At 28.9% G+C, this 23,007-nt stretch overlaps 1 protein-coding gene across 2 annotated transcripts in view; it reads right to left on the bottom strand.

Annotated features, from left to right (window-relative positions):
- LOC111629272 (sterol regulatory element-binding protein cleavage-activating protein-like) overlaps positions 1 to 18,303 on the bottom strand; it is a 74,029-nt gene extending 55,726 nt beyond the window's left edge. The window contains exon 1 of one of the 2 annotated variants that reach the window (XM_023373153.1): positions 18,211 to 18,303. The gene's annotated coding sequence lies outside the window, so the exon portion shown is untranslated. Of the gene's footprint in view, positions 1 to 13,408; positions 13,773 to 18,210 lie in introns of those variants that run through there. The other variant, XM_023373152.1, reaches the window with a different exon arrangement.
- Positions 18,304 to 23,007: the final 4,704 nt, after the last annotated feature.

Genomic DNA, 23,007 nt, shown 5'->3' with positions numbered 1-23,007 from the left:
ACCAGAGTTAGCAAAGAATGGCTTCATCACAACAATGTAGTATTACTGAAAGCAAACAAAAGCAAGGCATTACTATTAATGAAATAATCATAGTACAAAGTGCATCTTTACACATACGTTATATCTAAAAAGTGTGAAAAAGTACATAACTTCTAAATAACTCCACTAAAACATTTAAACCATACCAGCAAAAATAATTTAATTTGAATACATTGAAAACTTTTTCGATCCCTTTAGGATCTGCATCAGATCATTATAATTTGAATGCTAAACATTTGAATTTAAATATTTTTAACTTGTAGGAACATAACCATTAGAACATACTTGTTCTAATGGTTATGTTTATCAACTTCTTACAATATATTAATTTTTTTTAGTAATGCTTAAACACTTTCACTTTGATATTTTTTTGTATTACAGTATAGAACCATCCACTCTCAAACCTGAAGTTAAAATAAAATTGAAAAGTTGCATTTCAGTTTCTAATGTTTCTGAGAACAAATTTAGGAAAGGTCTTTTGAACTTAACATAGTATTCAATACTGTAAAACAGTGGTATTCAATCTATGGGTCGCAACCCCATTTGGGGTCACAGAAAATTACCTTGGTGTCGCACTGTTAAAATGTTTGAATACCATTGCTGTAAAATGATTTTGGTATGACTCATTTCAGTCACTTGCACAAGTAAGACTACTTTCTCAGTTAAATACTGTACTGTAACAATAAAAAAGTCACTAATATCAATATTCATTGTACAGGCTGCCTGATTTTATGATGAAGATGTGTTCCCAGAGAAAGTGTCATAAATGAAATCAGCACAAAATTAATTCATTATAATATACAGTACACTACTTTATTATGAAGTGAATAGAAATGCATTCCAGGTTGTCCAAAAATTTACACAGTACAGTAATTTTTTTCAATAAAAACATAGTAACACTATAACTTATGGTTAACAAGAAATACTTATAATGCAATATTAAATTTATTTATTTTAATACATAAATACTATAATTCATTAATTGTAAATCGTTTAGGTCCAAATGTTCTTGTCAGATAATCTCTCTCTCCCCGTTCTTCACAACCAATAGCCACATGGGAGAAGATTACGTGATGGTTGTAAAAGCTAACAACTAGTACTTCTCAAACCAGGGCTGCAGTTTCACAAAGCATTTATAGACAGATACCCAAAATTGAATCTAAATTTGAACTAAAACCTGATGGAGTAATAGACTTTTAATGATCAATAGTCCTTACAAAGTTTGGTGTTCGGTCACCAATCAATAATGTCACACCACTTGATTCGATGACAAAGAAGAATGTCAGCGTCGGTTTTTAAAAATATTTTCTATTTACAATATATGTACATTGTTTGTTACACTTCGATATCAGAACGTATAGTCAAAAGTCTGTTTACGTTCACATTGGTAAGTCTGTCCTCTGTAGTCACTGATCAAAGAGAGAGTGAGTAGTTCAGAGTTTACTTTTGGCTCTGTTTTGCTTGCACCCTGTCAGCCTGAATTGGCACATTGCCAATGGGTGCTATAAAAGTAAAAAAGCATTTATTATATAGAAATTTAACTTCATTATTTAGAAGCAATTTTGCATATATTTTTGATTGAAAGAGTAGTGTATCCATACAGACCAAAAATTCATTATACAGAGAAATTTGCTACATAGAAGTTCATAATATGAAAGTTTGACTGTAAAATGCATAAACTGTAAAATTTAATAAATAAATGGATGTCGATTGAAGTTCAACCTTTCCCTTGTCTGACTTTGTCCAACTTGTCTTAACCCTGCCACCCATTTCAGTGTGGATGTCGTTTATGGACAGCCCCCTAAAGTATAAAAAAGGCTTAAAAGTAATATACTATATAAATATTTTATATTTATAATTTTTATCCAAAATAGCCATGTTCAGTCATTTTATCAAAGCTTTTAGTTATCTGAAGTAGCATCAGCATACGTTACCTGAGATAATCAGGATTCTACTGTATGTAGAAAATGATAACTATACTCTGGACCAATTTATATTCTAAATTAAATTAAATTATAAATGAAAAATTATCAATGAAAAAAAAAACACACTGGTGTTTAGTTCTTGATTATTTACTAATGTTAAAACAATGAAAATTAGAAAACTAAAATTAACTTTAATAAAAAATTTAGATTTATATATCTAAATTATACTGCATCAAAATCAAGAGCAGAAAGTTGCCAATTAAACAATAAGCTGTGATTAAATATATATATACAAGAATGAAAAGATTTCTTACAGCTTAAAAAATAGCTGATATCTAGTATTTATATTCACCAAACAAATAATAGTTTTGATGATTCATCAAAATACAGGAAACAAGGTGAGTAATTGCTGATATCCACAGATCAATTTTAATTGCTTTTTCCAAGCACATAAATTAAGCTTATGAGCAAAGCAATAAAATTTTTAGACTAACAACAAATAAAATTTTCTCTCTCATTAGCAAAGTTTTATAAACTATTTGATGTTGATAAAATAAAATAAAATTAAGTGATCACATAACTAAATAATAAACTACTTTCACACATTAAAAAAAATTATAGATACAATTTTTATTTCCATAAAATTAAAATATAGAATCAATTCAAAACATTTTAATATCTAAATATATTTTTAAAGAATTAATTTNATTTAATATATTAAATTTAATATTTAAAAATTAATTTTCTAATGAACTAAAAATCTAAAAATTAACATTTAAAAAATTTTAGATTTCAAAAACTAATTGTTTTATTAAAATGACAACTCCAAACAAATAAATCTCCTAGATAGTGTTTTAAAAAATTTGTTAATCAGATAATTTTTAATGACAATGAGGCAATCTTGAGTGCTATTTCAAAGCAGGAAGTATGCAAGGTTGATTTACTAATGAAATCTACCTCAGTTTCTGGATGAATGCATTTTCCAACTGAAGTGTCAGAGAACTTTGAGTTGGAAGATTATACTTTCTAAACACAGCATTATATATAAGCCTGTATAAAGTAGAATGTTATATTTGTATGCATCACAGACCATAACTAAAATATAAAATATCAAATATAGTTTTATAAAATGCCTTTATTTTATATTTCTGTTTTATTACATTTCTATTTTATATTCTTCAAGGAATAATATAAAAATGTGTTCAGAGCTTCTTGTCTTTTTATTCAATTGTCGTACTTCTTAAATTTGTCAACTTGACAAATATTGGACTTATCATGTTTAATATTCTTTCAAATGTTTTGTTCTTAATGACTAATAATTAATAATCAAACACCTTTATTGTTGCCAAGAAAGTTTAATTAAAACAAACGTTTTCAACCTATTCCATAGGCCATTGTCAGGTTGAAAACGGACTATTGGAAGATTTCGTTCCACAAGATCAAATACAAATATTCAAATTTCAAAAAAAAAAAAAAAACTGACAATGGATTAAAAAGATAATATACTAGTAATGTATAAAAAATATATATAATAAAAACAAAGAATAAAATAAAAATAAACTCAGAAATACTACTAAATATAAGTATGAACTAATACAATAAAATTAACATGTAAATTATGAGTTTCTGGCAGTATTTTATAAGTAGTAGCCAAAAAAGAAAAAAACAGATTATGCAAGTATCATTTATAGTTTACTATACACATGCAAACCCATTATTATTACTTAGGAGAGACAGGCAGAACCCTAGGTAAAAGATTAAAAGAACATGATGCCTCTATATGTCTTAAACATAGACACTCACCATGGTACTATCACACAAAACAGACAGGTTGCACAATAGACAAAAACTTACATCAAGAAAACATGTTTATTATTCTTAGTACAGCAAAAATGCTGGGATGTCTTTGGCTGGAGATGTGAGGTCTGTATCATGGCCCAGGGTCATAATTTCAAACACCTTTGATTTTTGCTGTACTAAAAATAATAAACATGTTTTCTCACCCTGTTTGTGTCCTTCTTTTCTTGTGTTTTGTGTCGTCACTACCGCACCAGGAAAGCGTTTCCAACCATGCATTGCTATGTGATTTCCCATCGTCTAGGAGTATTTTATCTCTCCTGAAAGTTTGTAACCACTGTACTGATACACCCTATATATACTAATTGTGTGGCAGTCTTTATTTGATAGCCCCAGAGTAAAAACAATGGGACATACCATAAAAGCCATAACATATGTGATCATAAAGTTCATTTTTATTTTGTTATCAATTTTATATAATTTTGTGTTTTCTGTAATCTTGTATATTATTGAAAATTCAAAAAAAAAAAAACAAAAGAAAGAAACAGTGATTTCAAAAGACAACTATATCAATGAATGTTTTGTTCCAAACAGAATATCTCTAAAATTGTTTTTAATGAACCTGAAGAAGGCTTCTCAAGCAAACTGAAAATGTTTGTTTAGTGTTTTCTTGCTCTGTTCTTTGAAATTATCTTGACATATTCCATTGAAGGAAACAAAGAACACTTGACTCAAGATACAGAACAAAATGACACACAAGACTAAATAATATATATATACTAAATGAATGCAACTATAATTCAAAGAGGATTTTCCATGCAGTGGAAATAGTTTCACAATCTTTAAAATTAATATAACTCAACCTTCTTTCATAGAAGTAGATCTACATCTGTTCTATCCACTTAAAGAACGAGATAACCACTGTCTATTGGTGCTAAACAAGTTTTATTACTTACATATATATATTATTTTTTATAACATCAATAAGTAAATGTTTATATTCATTTTTTGTTGGTTTTATCTTCTAGTCTATTCCCATCTCCTTCAATATATCTGTTACTATTCAGTTGTTTTACTTTCCATATATGAGGTCTGTTCAAAAAAAATACATAGACTGACGTCATAAAACAAAATGTACTTTATGTAGAAGTTACATGTCTGGGTCCCCTTCAAAGTACTCTCCTTCCCAATGCACACATTTATGCCAACAGTGTTTCCACTTGTTGAAATAGTCCTGGTACGCTTCTTTTGTAATGTCTTTCAGCATCTTCATCGCATTTGCCTTAATCTCGGGAATCATCTCAAATCATCTTCCTTTCAAGGGTCTTTTGAGTTTGGGGAACAAGAAAAAGTCACAAGGAGCAAGGTCAAGTGAGTTGGGGGTGGGGAAGAACAGTGATCGAATGTTTGGCCAAAAACTCACAAGTTCTGAAGGCTGAATGGGCTGGAGCATTGTCATGATGAAGAAACCAGTCACACTCCTCCACATTTCTGGCCTTTTGCGACGGATGGTGTCCCTCAGACATTTCAGAACTTCAACATAGTAAATCTGGTTCACTGTGGAGCCTTCGAAGAGGTACTCGTGGTGAACAACACCCTTAGCATCAAAGAAAACTGTCAGCATCACCTTGACATTGGATCAAACTTGGCAAGTTTTTTTGGATCTTGGGACCACTTGAAACATGTATATGCATCATAGCATCATCACCGTAAGCCGTGTTGAGCATAGCAAATGTTTCAGTCGCAGATTTTCCAAGTTTAACACAAAATTTCACAGCAAGTTGTTGTTCCATCATGTCATTCATTCTGAAATCCGACAAATGAAAAAATCGCACTTCACTAAAAACCGCATAGCTAATCAACATATAAAGATATCTGTAATTGGGAAATGGCTTTATCACCAGATGATCTGTACAAACCTAGTGACACAAAGCGGATTCTCCTGGAACCAACTGGAGCCGCGCAATTCAAACAGTCCGCATATTTTTTCATAACTTCACAGACAGACTTCGTACCTTTTCATGCACTTGTTATTCTCATGCCTAAGCTCATTATAAATGTAACTTTGTATTTTCAAAAATTTGTAACCTTTGTATGTAAATTTTATTCTAATGTTCCAAAATTACACTCTCTTCCTCTACACATCTTTACCACAACACCGGAGAATAGTAATATAATTATCTCTTTCTAACCTGTTACCGGTGCGTCTACTAACTCTTACCAATCCAAAAAACGAACCAAAAGTTTCGGTTTGTTTTTTGGATCGGTAGGAGTTAGTAGACGCACCGGTAACTGGTTAGAAAGAGATAATTATATTACTCTCTTCCTCATTTGAAGATGACATTTATGAAATGTTTGATATGCTTGTGATAATATTACAGTAGAGCATTGATTATCCGAATCAATTGAGGACTGGGGTTGTTCGGAAAATCAATATTTCGGAAAACCGATTATGTACGAAAAAATATATGAATTTATCCCATGTTGAAATTTTTCTCTGTTGCGTGTCGCTTCGCGTTGAATTTTCATCAATGTTAAGCCTAATGAAGACTATTGTATCATTAAAAATTATATTTTTTTATTTTGTACAAACAAAATAAATATATTGAAAAATATAAAAACAATAAAAAATTATACTTCAGAAGTTAATTTAGTATCAAAAACGTAAAATATTTGAGTAGCCCAAGATATAGCCAAAGATTGCAGCGCCACAGCACTGGTGAAAATTTAAATTTGCCAACTGGAATTCTTTCAGATATACGACGCTCTACTGTATAAGTAATAAAAATCATTTAACACTGATAGACAGTTGTTATCTCATTGTTTAAGTGAATAATATTTTTGGCAAAGTGAACATAATCTTTATTTTTATACATCTGTTGTAGTATTCTTAATTCACTCCTCTTTTTGACTGGACAGATCAGGGAGATCCTAAAAGAAAATTTCTATCTCTGTGTCTGTTTGACACATGAATGTGTCAAACAGACACAGAGCTGTCATATTCTGTCATATTCAACCTTTTTTGTATGTTAACTTTGCACTTACATAACTTTGCCAAGAGAGAGCATGAGGTTGCTCACATATATTTTCTGGTTATATCAAACCCTGTGTCAAGAATCAGTTTTATATAGTTGAGGAAGATTTTAATCAGGTCAGTTAAAAAATCTTTATGTAAAGTCATATCCCTGCTAAATGTATCCATGATAATTAAAGTGATATCCATGATGATTTCAAAATTAATACTATATCCAATATATGTTAATGAGACTTACTGCAATAAAAATGTGCTACAAAATAAAAATTTGTTGCTACTACTACCTCTAACTGTCTGAGTAAACAAAAGTGGGCAAGATTAGAAAGAGTAGACTGCATATACCTGGGATTCTGAAGGTAGATTATGGGTCCTTCTCATTGCATATTAATTGATAGACAGTCATGTTTTGTTTATAACATAATCTTTTTCTTTCCTTATTGCTATTGTTTTATAAAGAAAGTTGAAAGCCAGGTTGTAGGATGTGGCAGTGATTCTTGGTTCCTTTTGTTGAATGCTTTTCTTATAGCTAGGGTAGATGTTAGCAAATCTGTTGATAAATAAATTTGGATACATATACTTTTTTGCAATCTCCTTAATATATGGGATAGAGATTCTTTTTCAGGATACTGCCCTGATGTCCAGTCAGAGAGATGACTAATTTAAGAACACTAGAACAAATGGAAATCTACTCTGAAAGAAAGTAGAGATGCATTAATTTTAAAGCTCATGGAACCATTTCCACTACATGGAAAAATTCTCTTCAAATAATAATTGCATTCACTTAGTATATTTATTTTATTTTGTATTTAATTTAATGTTGTGTTTCATCCTGTTATGAATCATAGGTCACATGTTCTTTTTTCGTTTGAATGGAATACATCAAGGTCAAAATCTTTCAATACAATTAGAAAGAATGAAATATTTGAATGGAAATATCCATTGAAAATTATTTATTTTTCCGATTTTAAATTTGAACTCTGGATTTATTGATAAAAAACAACACCCAATTACTGGTTTATATTAATAAAAAAATTTTCTGTCACTAAACCAACAACCCAGCAAAAAACCACTCACTTTGGGAAGCAAATGTCATTTATTTTTAAAAGGACATCTTCAGTCTGGTGTTCTAAATTTGCACATTTTTTAAACAGATCTTAATCTCTACATCATTGTTGTTATTGGTGGAAAGGTTGTGCATATCATGTTGCATGGAATGTGATGTTTCTGTTGAATTGATATATATTTTCCATGGGTTCAGAATTGTGCTATCCTCTTTGTAAAGCTATACGTACTGCTAGAAGGAGATATGCCATTCTTAAATCTCTCATTAACTGCAAAAACCAACTGTATGATACCCACCAACAACTACTTTACACCTTTAATACCGGTGTAATAACATTAGCGAATTCTCTAGCATGCCGTCTTCAGAGAAACATCATAAAATTAATGTACACAAAAAAAAATACATTCCTTTCAATTGAACTAATGCCTTACTTGTTGGGATGACATTAACTCTCCACAAGAATTATGAAGATTAACTGAGAGCAGCCCACTATTTGCACCACATCCTACAGTTAAGCCTAAAAACATCATTCTAAAAATGGACTTTCCTGAAAAGCATAAATGAACCTCATAAGAATCTATACAGGTGGAAGGCATTCTTCTCTATCACATGCAACTCTAGGCCACAGTATGATACAAAAATTTAGAAAAATCTATAGTATTCGAAAGTGTGGATGAAATCAAATTATGTAGTGGTGGTAAGAGCTGACGAATGTAAATAAATCATTCTCATGAAAAGATCCACCTACCGAGTGGGCATTTGGAATTACATACAACAAACATAATGTTCTATGGTTCCAGATGGTTTCTACTTGAACTACAATCCAATGTACTACATACATCTAACACACCCTTAGCCAACATCCTTCATATTTGTAATGCTACAATTCCAGCACCATTTTTCCCATATATCCCCATTTTCCACCTTTGCAAAAACTCACAAATCCAGCAAACATTTACGACATGTCATAGATAAGACATCTACACCAACTATACACATAGAGAGAATTATCAATAATTTCATTTCACAATGCCTTTCTTCATATCCTTATACAATCACATGCCCAACAACTCATCATAGGACTTACAGGTGCTCAGTTGAGAGGCCAGGAATGGTTCACTGTATGTGATTTTCAGTCATTGTTTCCATCAGTAAAAATCAAACAATGCTTTTGTTTCTTAAGAGATTTTTTAATGTCTAACATCAAGAACACATCCAGTTACCACTCTAACATATTAGAACTGGCAGACATTTTTCATCTTTGAAGGTGATACTTTCATCCAAAACAGGAGAGTTCTGATGGAAAGCCCCCTTTTGGGCACCTTATGTGAGTTAGTCAATCAAAAGCTAGAAACCTCCATCCTCCCTATGCATCACTATATACTCTAGATACATTGATAATATTTTCATTTTATGGCATCATGATCCTGATATACAACAATTACTGGATGACTTCAAAAATAACCCATATGGATTATTTCTCAACCTTGAATGATAATCAAAGGAAATCTCACTTCCTGAACATAGACATAAGGTTGAATAATGGACACATCATCACAGGGATTTACAAGAAACCCACATATCTTCCCATTTTCATACCATCATGCTTTTATGATCCCTATTCTTTTAGGCTGGCTGCACTTAACTCCTTAGTCCCTAGAGCAGTGTTTTTCAACCTTCTTGAATACGCGACCCCTTTACAAGTTAAAAAATTCTGGCGACCCCCCAGGACCATATTAAAACTATATCAGTGATCAGATAGAAATCTATAGAAGCAAACTTAAAGAAAAATGTATTAATGCAAGGGATGCCGAGGGTCTTCCTTTCGCTTGGAAGTTTGCGGTTAAAAGTTTACAAAAAGCACATGAAATTTAGTATGATACATAGTAAACTCTATATAGTTAGGCAGACAGTATTAATATTTAGTATTGGTATTATGTTATTTATTTTGAATATTTGTATTATTTACAAGTATTATTTATTTTTATGTTATCGGTTTATTTGTATTTTTGAATATTTGAACGTGTTGTTCTATTTATGAAGTGNACAAAAAGCACATGAAATTTAGTATGATACATAGTAAACTCTATATAGTTAGGCAGACGGTATTAATATTTAGTATTGGTATTATGTTATTTATTTTGAATATTTGTATTATTTACAAGTATTATTTATTTTTATGTTATCGGTTTATTTGTATTTTTGAATATTTGAACGTGTTGTTCTATTTATGAAGTGTTCTATTTAACCTGAAGATGATCCAATGAATGAATCGAAAACTTTGTTTTAATAAAAATAATCTCTCAGCGAAGGATAAGGTGTTGATTACATGTTTAATTATATCAGTGATTTTAAAAACTACGTATTTAATTTTCTTTCTGTTGAGACCTGAATATCGATAAAAAAAACCAATTGTACTGTAAAATAAACAGATACAGCCTTCTCACTGAAATTGTAGTTTTTTTTTATTGTAGTGTAGGACCTACAAACATTTGTCTTTTTCTTTTACCCACAACCCCCCGTGTAAGGCTTTGCGACCCCCCGGGGGTCGCAATCCACAGATTGAAAAACACTGCCCTAGAGCATATACACACATCAGATTAGAAGCAAAGAGAACAGGAATTTGGCATCATTTTTTTAAAAATCAAGAGAGGGCTCATAGAACATTTTGTATAAGTAAAACATATATATTTATGGTGTGGTTTTTACTCGTTTTAAAAAACTTCTTAAAAATATTAAAACTTTAAAAGGTAAGACAATATAGATAACCATTGTTTTTTCATTTATAACCACAAATTATCAGAGACAAAACCTACTAAGCTTTTGTCTCTGATAATTTTTTAATATTTTTTAAGAAGTTTTTTAAAAAATTGTTTCATAGAACATCACGCTATACATGAGCATAACACTTCTAGCTCCCAACCCACTTTGGATACATACAAGGTGGTAACATATAATACAACATTAGTTCCTATATACAGAGAAATTGCCTGCAACTACAACATCAATATGGCTCCCAAAAGAAGCCCATCCATATTTAATCTAATTAGAAATGCCAAAGATCTGCAAACCTGGCAATACTCACTGGGAGTATATTCCATCCCACTTATGAACCAGAAATACAGGGAAAAATTAGAATACATAGGAGCCACATGTCAGCACATTAACCACCCATCTAAATGAACACCAAGCCAACATATCAAAAAATCCTGTCAACATGCCAGGGACCCAGACATTAAAGTCCCATTTCAATCAGGTCAAAATCATACAAAGTACAGCAGATAGATCACACATCAGATATCTGGAGTTAATGAAGTTATACAAGGCAGCCGCAAGAAAAAAAGCCATAAACTATAAAGGATAGCACAATGCTGAACCCATGGAAAATACATATTAATTTAACAGAAACATCACATTCCATGCAAGATGAATATACAATCTTTCCACCAATCAGCAACAGCAATGTTGAAATTAAGAACTGTTCAAAAAACATCCAATTCGATTTTATAACACCAGCATGAAGATGTCCTTTTAAAAATTGACGAAAACATTTGCTTTACAAAGTGAGTGGTTCTTTTGCTGGTTTATTGGCTTAGTGACATAATGGAAATTTTATTACTGGATTTATTGATTTTTATTTAATATTGTCTGTTGAAAGTATTTGTTTTTATAAGTTTAAATTTGAACCTTCAAAAGAATATCAAAAGAATAAAACAATGGAAATTTGAATACTTGTCCCCATAGGTTGATTGTGTATGCTTAGTTGTGTCTTGAAAAATTTTCAGTGATTATGGCTTTATAAAGGCTGAAAACATTTTGATTTTTTTTCTTTCTGGTTATTAATGTTGGTGGTGTGATTTACTGAAGTTAATGTATAACATATTAAGATAAATGTTAGTGCTACTTTGATTAAGAACAATCTTCAAACAACTTGGTAGATATTTAAAATTAACACTCACCAACACCAAAATCCAGCAAAATGTTGAAATTTTACTGTAAAGTAACATTTTCATCTGTATATAACAGACATCCTCAAGTTTAATTCCACAGACTAAAACATTAAAGTTAAATTAAACATTTAGAAATATTAAAACATTTTTTATGAGCAGAATGTTTTTAAGAACATGCAGAGAACTGCATATGCCCGGTATGGACCGACAATTAATTTATCTCGAACAGCGCTCTCCAAGCTATAGAGACCAAATTAGTTTCCTCAAAGTCAACTGCTGTTCCACTTTTAAACACCCCATAGATCTCAATCTTTTCTATACATTTTATTCATCATAGGTCAGCCATTCACCTGAGAGGCTTGATTTGTCTAATCTGTGGAAATTAAACCCGAAAACCCTTTATATACAAACAAAAATGTTCATTTATAGTAAAATTTCAACGTTATACTCTGACTACTTTCTGATTTTAATTCATAGAAATAACTTGTGATTTTTATTCCTTATTTGAGATATGGTATAGTAAATATTTATAATAGTTATAACATCCTAAATTTCTCAAATGCATACCCTTAATGTTTTAACTGTCAGTATAAAAGAAATCAGAATCTAAAATCATACTAAAATGTTCACAAGATGTTGTCTGTTTTAGTATACATATATTTATAATTTAAACAATCTAATAAATATTAGAATTTATATTATCATTTATATTATATATCATCTAATAGGTTTTGAATAAACATTAAAATACTTTCATAAAACTTTTAAAATTTGCTAGAAGTTAAACTAATTAACAAACCTAAACATATCACTTTAGAAATCAAATACCAATCATCAATCACATCCAAAATACACAATTTGCTAGAAGTACTTATGTAATAAAATAGATCAAATGCAAATGATTATTATAACATTATGATTAGCCAAAAATTATTCATAAATCACTAATAAAATATTAAGTTTCCCAGAAAACAAATATTTTAAATTGAATTACTAATAAATTCTCGTGGAGCATCATTTTACTTAAACGATCGTCGACCACTGCATTTTTAGAATTATATATTAAACAACAGATAAACCAAATTATTAAATGTCACTCAACATAATCTTCAACAAGATATCAGCCACATAATCAAGAGAGCAAACTAAACGTCAATCGTTACCACCACGAAAAGATACAGGCAATACGACTCGGCCAGTATCGCAGCCATTTATTAAATCATAAAAGTAAACAATTTCTCCTAAACTATTATTAATACATAGATATATGTTTTGTTTGGCTACATTATTTAACAGCTAGATTATAACTTCTTTCCATCATTTTATCATCAATTCTATTTTAAATTGTTGAGGCTGAATAGACCTAACTTTCATTAGGATACTTCCTTCTTTGAAACCTTGACAATGAACAGACAACTCTAGTACAGTAGTAAACCTTGATGAAATGATATCATTATGAGAATATAGTATCAAAAAATAAGTACAGGTAGATAAAATATTAACGTATGTAAAAGAGAATGTAACAATAGCAATCAGTAGATTTAAATCTACTGTAAGTTTCTTAAAACCAGCTTATTTTGCATAATTAATGATAACTTACAAGCTTGGCCAAATGTCAAATGTGAGTTCCTTCCTTTAAAAACAACCGATGCCTCTAACATGCCAATAACCATCCAGCAGATTATCGTCTGCTCCTTCGATCCTTTCAGACGGTATGTAATTCGTTATATTATCAAGAAATCTGACCTGTTCGCCTTATTGTGTGTTGTATAGATTGTCTGCGATGATGTAATCCAAGATTATCTTCGATATTAAACGTTTTAAAACTATAAATTCGTCATTGAAGTCGGTTAGCGTTAAGACGTCATTACACTTAGAGAAACAACATGGCAACAACTACCGCCACCTACAATATTCATTCATCATTTAAGTAAATAAAATTTTATATTTTTAAAAATTATTTTACGTTTTTAATAATTTATTAATGATTCTTATAAATCTTTAATTTCACTTCATATATATTTTAATTTTAAAGTTATGTATTAAAATATGTAGCGTACTGTACGTAACGAGAGATATGACGTAAGTCGATGTTTAACGCCGACATAAATACAGACTGTGGTATAATTTCGATCAAGCGCATTGTTTTTTGAAGGTTTCTTATTATAAATATAAATGAGCACATTGCTGTGGCCAAAATTGGTTTTATTTTCATTCCAGCACGTATATTAATGAGTACTTATCGTCCGGATGACAAAAATCTCTAAATTTTGACACTTAAAAAGTCGGCCATTTTTAATACCAGCGTATTATTAATTATATAAGAAAATACTGTTCCGAAAAATCTTTCTGTTGTAGAAAAATAAACTCACCTAAATACTTCAAACATGCTTGAAATTTATAAGCCTATACAAAGGCGTTTTGAAAAATGTCAGAAATCTAGACTGTGTTATATCGTTGGTTGCTGACTAAATTCGGGCATAAGTGACACGTATAATCACCAATTTCTGTATGTTTTATCTGCAAAACGTCACAAAGCATAAAAACGCTTACGAATTATCGTGTATTCTTATTTATTCAAATCGAACTTATTTATCTCCATATTGCCGATTTACATTATAAGATTAACTTTATTATAAGATTTTAATCTTAAAATAAATTTGTGTTCCTTAGCAATACCATAAGTGTCTGTAAAGTTTAATATAAATTTCTTTCAAGATAATTTTGATAGTTCTTCTTGTAGATAAAAGTTTAAAGATAAGCTCCAGTTTACTTTCGCAATATTAAGAATTATCGTTAGTAACAGCTATACATTTAATTCTGGAAATTCGAATGCAATTTTTTTAAGCGTAGGAATAATTTAAACATAAAAATGATTTTTAAAGTAAATTTTATGTCTGATTTATCATTCTATTCTATAAATAAGTGAATAAATACATATCTAACATTCTATGAACCCCCAATAATTATTTCGTTTATATATATTATATACCTGTAGTTTCGAAAGAACTTTCGCAACTAGATAGGACCTATTTAAAGAAAATTTATGTACTTTTCTCCATCTTGGAATAATCTTTAACAATATTAACATTACTATATTTTTTCTTCTAAATTTTACGGTCCAGTAATCAAGCATGAACTGGCTTATCGGATGAAAACAATACAGACGACGAGATATTTGAGATTTAAAAAAAATAAAAAAATAACCTGATGTATTGATAAATTATTATATCTTGGCATTTAAAAAATTTGCGTCATAAATTAGTAAAATTTTTAAATAAAATTAGAACGAGTTCCTATTGAAAACAAAGCAATTCTTGAGTTTTGTCGGTCAGTAAATTCGAGTAATGTAGTGATTATTTCTCATTTCCAGACGCGATTGACATATTTTATTTTTATCCCATGCTGGTTTTTATATTCTAATCTCTTAGTTANTAAAAATAGATAAGAGTTGCCTAAGTTTACGTGATGAAAGCGAAAGCATAAATTATATATACTGCATACGAGCACTACCGACTAAGTCGAGGGGGCTTAGCCATCTCATAGCCCTCGTAGCTACGAGTCTGGGTCTGTATTGAACGTTATTTCAATAAATTATTTTAATTGCATAAATTATTTGGTAAAAATAATTAATTGAGTGTTATATGAAATCTATTAAATTTCTAATTATGTTATAATTAGAGATTTTAAAAAAAATATTCAAAATTTTGTGAATTCGTCAAGGATAAAAACGTATATACGAGAAGAATAAATTTAGAAAATTCTCAATTAAAATAAAAAGCCAATTTCTAACCATAAAAATATAAAATTTATAGATTTTTCTTGTTAACAGTTGACTAAAATTTAGTCGGGCCTATCAGAATGTACTACAATACATTCGAATGTACTACAATACATACAATACAATGTACTATTTTACAAGCTACAAAATAGCTTGTAAAATATGTAAATAGTGTACTAAAATCTCCCATTAATTTAATTAATTTGCATACGATTATTAATGATTTCGAATGCTTAAAAAGTTTCAAACTTTAACATAATTTTAAAATATATGAAATAGTAAAACGTAAAGTTAGGTTTTGCTATTATATGCTTTTAATAAATAATTTTACCTGTTTTACAGTACATTTTTTTAAAGTTTAATAATTCGTAGAGTTTGTTTTAATAATAATATGCATACAATTTCAACATACATTACATTTATTTATACTGTAATTTCCTTTTAAAATGTTTTAATATGTTTGTTTATAATCGAGCGTATAATAAATGCGTGAATAGAATTTTAAATAGTTTTAGTCACATCTTCGTGGAATAGGCCTACTAATTATGAATTTGTCCTATTCAAATTATAAAACAATAAATATACAGTATAATATATAATACAATTATCTGAATATAACATAATATATAATTTGAGTATTTTATGCAGCGAAAATATATCTTTACGTCTATAAATGGTAGTAGTACACGACCTTTTTAATCTTTAATGGAAACAATATAAAATTTCCCTTTCGAGTGAAATGTCCTTTTAATTAAGGGAAATTTTGCGAAAGAAAAAACATAAAACAGTTATTTTATAATACGGGATATTCCCCTAAAACTAAATTTATTGGAGCAGAAATTGCCTGAAGTTATCAAAACTCAATACCTTATAAAATTTATTATTCCTTACGAGAAAGCGTATGACACTATTGAAAAGTTCATTTTGTAAGTTTTATAATCAGAATAAACTTGATCTAAAATAGTTAATATTTATTAATGAAATATAATTGTAAGTGCTGTGTTATATTTAAAATATTATATTTTATATTCTAAGTCCCATTAATTCTTTTAATCGTAATATTTCCGTATCAAATAGGTATCAGCTAGCGTTTCTCTTTCCACGGCCTTTTCTAATAGATCCAGTTGTGGTTCTAGCGACAAATTAAAAATCTCGATGTACTGTTTTACCAATAAATATATTTATTATTCCATTTGTTGTTACAAAATGCATTTAGGCTATAAATATCTCTTTTCAGTTGTAACAAATAAAATAAATAAAATACAACTTACATAAAGCTACCTATTTAATAGTTAGTATTAACGATAAAAATAATATTTACTTAGTCCACCATAGAAAAGATTATGATTCTTTTATGATTTAACTCATTAATTCTGTTTATTTATTCTATTATAATTTTAAATTAAATTGAATTTAATCAATTAACGTTCAATTCAAGCGACTTTCGCCAGGATGAGATTAGTTTGAATTCGAAATACGGTGTTTCTTCATTTATTCTCTAAAATGCTCTAAGTGTTCATAAAATACAAATTTTATAGTCTTTACAGTTCCGTAGCCAGGAATAAATCATTGTGGGCTAGAGGGACAAACTGAAAAAAACTCAAGCTGATTTTTTTTTCAGCCAGCAGTAGGCTCATTAGGTACAGGTTAAATATAAAAATAGATAACAGTTGCCTAAGTTTACGTGATGAAAGCGAAAGCATAAATTATATATACTGCATACGAGCACTACCGACTAAGTCGAGGGGGCTTAGCCATCTCATAGCCCTCGTAGCTACGAGTCTGGGTCTGTATTGAACGTTATTTCAATAAATTATTTTAATTGCATAAATTATTTGGTAAAAATAATTAATTGAGTGTTATATGAAATCTATTAAATTTCTAATTATGTTATAATTAGAGATTTTAAAAAAAATATTCAAAATTTTGTGAATTCGTCAAGGATAAAAACGTATATACGAGAAGAATAAATTTAGAAAATTCTCAATTAAAATAAAAAGCCAATTTCTAACCATAAAAATATAAAATTTATAGATTTTTCTTGTTAACAGTTGACTAAAATTTAGTCGGGCCTATCAGAATGTACTACAATACATTCGAATGTACTACAATACATACAATACAATGTACTATTTTACAAGCTACAAAATAGCTTGTAAAATATGTAAATAGTGTACTAAAATCTCCCATTAATTTAATTAATTTGCATACGATTATTAATGATTTCGAATGCTTAAAAAGTTTCAAACTTTAACATAATTTTAAAATATATGAAATAGTAAAACGTAAAGTTAGGTTTTGCTATTATATGCTTTTAATAAATAATTTTACCTGTTTTACAGTACATTTTTTTAAAGTTTAATAATTCGTAGAGTTTGTTTTAATAATAATATGCATACAATTTCAACATACATTACATTTATTTATACTGTAATTTCCTTTTAAAATGTTTTAATATGTTTGTTTATAATCGAGCGTATAATAAATGCGTGAATAGAATTTTAAATNTACTGATAATTCGTTCTGCTGTAGAAATAAATTCATTTTATATAGATTATTCACGGAAAATAAAGATAATTCGACATTATCAGCAACAGAAAACTAATTCGGTGAGTACTTACCTGCACTGTTGAAGTGCATTGTTATGATAACACTCGGGTAAACGTAATATTATCTCACTCGACTCTATTTACGGATCGTATAAAACAGGAAATGAGTATCGTATGAAGAACAATTGTTTCATTATTTTATTTTATAAGAGATTATCACGAAACACGTATTTATTCGGCTAACTATTGTCCAGTTAGGTTACAGAATCGCGTCCAGGTGTCATTTAACTTCGCCCACTAGGTTAAATTATAGCCCAAAGGTAACTTATTTCTGAGTTAAATGACATTTTCTGATTCGAAAACCGGTGCCGAAGCGACATTATTATACAACGTATATTTTGAGAATATTTAGGCCTATATAGGGCCACATATTAACTGTTTGAAGCTACCGATTAAACGCAATTAGAATATTTACCAATACGCGCATCGTTGTATCTTATAGAATATTTAATAAAAACTACTGTAATCAAATTTAAATATTTGTAATTAAATAGCACATTAAAAATCCCAGACTAGCGTGCGCGTGATTATAAATAATATCGAGTCCTAAAAATGCTTTACTATTTGTATAAAACATATAAAAAAATATGTTTGATACAAATTTAAAATAGTAAAGCATTGTTAAAGCTTCTTACGTGTTTTAATAAATAATTTGACCCGGTTACATTCCCGAAATTTATTATCTTTAAAAAAGCTTAATTTATTTATTTCTTGAACAACGTTTTTAATCTCTATAATTACAGAAGAGAAAATAGATTAAAATAAAAAATAAAAGAATAAATAAATACTTCGGGTCACGCTTTAAATCTAATTCAAAAATATGTACAAATATGTACGGGCCTATAATTAGAATAAATAAAAATAATTTCGTCCCAATTCGATATTACGAGGTCAAAAATTATATTTTTCTAGGCAATTTTATTTTATTCTTTAATTAGTTACTATAGAATATTTCATGAATTATTTTTCTAGTTATATTACTGAAAGAATTCAGTCCGATGCAAAAAATATGAATAAATTGGCTACGTATTGGATTCAACCTTCTTTACTATATCTAACTCTTGCTATTGCGATTTAAATAACGAAATTAAACGGAAGATGATCGGAGCTTTTATAGTAACAAAATTAATTATCTTCGTCGTCGTGGCGTTTTTTTTTTCTTCTTACGGAAACGTAATCAGAAATTAGTCAATGCAGTAATTTACGCAATGCTATGTTCTGTTACTAACGATGCTGCTCTCGGTAACGTTATAGGTAAGATAATAATCGATAAATATGATAATTCGTTATATTAGGTTAATTTAAAAATTTATATAGGCCTATATTTTTTTCTTAGTATAACTGATTTTATCTAAATAATTTAGTTTAATATTTATTACAACGCATCTCTACAATTACTTAAACTATAAATTAAGCCATATGAAAGAATTCAAATTCAAATTTTCTATAATTAAATATAATTTATTCGTTTTATCTTCTATTTTTTTTTTAGTTTTTATAAATAGAAAAAAATAGTTTTATTTTCTCTATTTTAATTCTTCGAATGTGTATTAATTTAGAAAGGTTCCTAATAATTACAAGCCTTAATTTTTGAAAATTAAGTGTAGGTTTAGTATGATGTATTTAAAACTGTAGTATCACTTGTCGTGTCTTGTTTAATGTCGTGTTTCCGAGTATTTATTGACCGGACACTATGGAAACCGACCGCTATCTCCTTTGGTAGAACTGACCTTGACACTTCAATATTTTTTTATTACCGGCATGTAATACTCGATCTGTATCTCTTTAAAGATATATGCCTTATACCGGAATCTTATTTATGGTAAAAGCATCAAACAATATTATTAATATTTAATTTAATATACATTTTTAATTTAATAGCAAAGTATAATTTTCTAGAATTTTTTTTCGAATCTCGATAATAAACGGACGATATAAATACAATGATAACTAAATATATAAATATAGGAGTTATTGAAATATAAGTTTTCAAAAATATTAAAAAAGAACTCTTTTTGAATATTTAAAATAAAATAAATAGACGACACAATGATGATAAAAATTTAATTAAGCATATGATGCGACGTTCGAGTGTTTCTCGAAGATTCAAATAATATTTTTAATACGGTATTACAATACTGTACTTTTAAAATTTGACAGTTTAAAATATTAAAATAAATAAAATTTTCTAGTTTTATTCGGATTGTAGCCTACATTTCAAAAATTTGAATTATATTCCAGACATGAAAACTCTTGAATGTAACTGAAGATCTTATCGTTAGCTATTTTTAAAAAAATCCAGCAACGAGTTGCGTAACTTTTCCGGCAAAAATTAAAATTGTGCGTGGCGCCATCTATTACGAAATTTTATTTTAAAAACTTTTATATTATTAATTATTGTAAAATGGTAAAAATCTTAATTTTGAGGGTAGGATAGATTTTATTTTTAAAAGATTATAAATGCTAATAACGAATAAAATCCTTATTAAGTCCGATTTTACTCGTGATACGACACACGACTCCCCTTTATTTCTCCACCTCTCTCGACCTTTAATCATCAAAATTTAATTAATAATATCAATGTCCCTAATACATAGCTCTACCTGCAAAATTTCAGAAATTTTTGCCAAAAGGTACAGCAGTTATTAAGCTTCAAAGAGGGTGAACAAAATTGCACCACCCCCACTCAAACATCCATACATACATAAAAAACCCTTTTTTTTTCATTTTTTTTCATTTCTCGACGTTTCAAGGTCCCGAGTCCAAAAATGTAAAAATCCTCCAGGGTCATTTTTTGACTGATCGCCAAACTATCCCTCTGTTATATAGGCTATAACAGTCAGTAAGGTAACAATTCTTTACTTAAATTAATTCTAATCGATAATTTTAAAATAAATAAAAATAGATAAGCATGTAATGAGCTATATTAATACTTTAATCTGTATTTTATCTTCAAAATTCCTCTTAAATATAAGTTGTATATTTTTTCAAGTACAGTAAATTACATCCGGATGTTCCAGCCCATTTGTTCAACTGATATCTATATTATTATTTCAATCTCACCTTGACAGTAACTAAAACAAGTCATGTTGACAACTGTTCCAAAAAATGTTTCTTGTTAATTTGCCCGAAGTCGATTTGGATAAGTTCCAGGAATCTTTTAGTGTTGTCGTCGACTGCTGGATTAATAATCAGCGTGCGGATACCCAAATCCTTACCATTTTACTTCATGTTATGTTTTAAATGTTAGTATTATTATAAATATACATCTCAATAAAAGTTTAAAAATATATAAAACATACTAGAATAAAAAAAGAGGATTACTGTACTTATAAATTTACACTAATTGCTAACAACGCTACACACAAAAAATGGCGTTTTTTGTGTGTAGATGAAGACTGATAACATGTTTAAAATTTATGTAATCATCTCGGAAATGCGTCATACGTCGGTTATTTTTGCTGGAGTAAATTCCAGTTTCTAACGTTTTATAAATTTATTTTAAGGTAATTGCTATTGCACTTCCTTCCAACGTCTTTTACGTATTAGAAATGTCCATGGTAAGAAAATTCCAATTAACTCTCAAAACTAAATATCATTCTATAATTGTATTGCAATTTGAAAAAATTGTAGACCAATAAATTTCCACTGCCGTCCATCTGTCCGTTCGGCTGTCTGTCTTTCCTTAATCTAGATAACGGAGTTAGATAGATGAAAGACGAGACAATATATGGAAACCGTAGTGACTGGAAGCCCCCGATTAACTATATATGAACTTCCAGTACAAACCGGAAGTCACTTTATTCCAATTCAAAACTTTTCCCTTAAAAGCAGTTAACAGATTACTCTACAGCACGACTCTATTTTTAAAGAAAAAGTATGATGTATGGGGGAAAAGCCACTACTAATATGAGGTGGAGAGCATAAATTTTAAATTAAATAAATTAAAAATATGATTAAAAATTGCAGCTCGGCGTTGTGACGATGTCACAATAAATAATTGCTTATTACCGTTTTATGTTATTTTTAATGGGATTGTTGTGTACTGTATGTTTGTTATAACTTGATTTTTCCTTAAAATATGAATGAATTTAAAACTTTATGTAGACTATATTAAAAAAACAAATGCTAAAATTCATTTTACTTCAGTCTAATCACATAAATAAAATTATTTCACTGCTTTTAATACAATTTAACTATTTTTAATGTGCTCTAAGTGAATATTTTTATTATATTTTAAGAAAACGGTTTTTAATGTATTCTACTTGAATGTTTTATATATTTTTTTATTGCTTCTTGCCTGTTTATTGTTATTGTTTTATTTCTTTTTTGCTTTTACTTCGAGGGTTTGTTTTGAGAGTTCTTTCTTTCCTGTTGGACATTACCTATAAAAAATTTCTGATGTATTTAAAAGAATTATATTAGCCTAGCGAAAGTATCATATTATATTGATAGACTTGAATGAGATATCTTTAAAAAAATTTTGATGATTTGTAAGATGCATCGAGAGAGTATTGATAAGTAATATAACTATTAAGCTTAATTTCATACAAGATTTTTAACTGCTTTTTTATCTATAACAATATTTTACATGTTAAATTTATAGACATACCTCAACATTTCCTGTATTAACTATAGTCCCATAACACTCGAGAATATATTAAGTCAACAAATTTATTGTAACTAATGTGCATGAATTACTATAACACTAACTAAGCATTTGAATTACCTTTACAATTAGATTTACAATATAGGAGAATACGCCATATCAGAAGTTTCCGAACTTTTTTCCACAGTCGACCCCGTCAA

This window comes from Centruroides sculpturatus, unplaced genomic scaffold (genome assembly GCF_000671375.1).
Source record: "Centruroides sculpturatus isolate CEXI.00-Female unplaced genomic scaffold, Cexi_2.0 scaffold514, whole genome shotgun sequence".
NCBI classification, from domain to species: Eukaryota; Metazoa; Arthropoda; class Arachnida; order Scorpiones; family Buthidae; genus Centruroides; species Centruroides sculpturatus.
The sequence above is the reverse complement of the archived record's forward strand: the minus strand, read 5'-3'. Positions and strand labels throughout refer to the sequence as shown.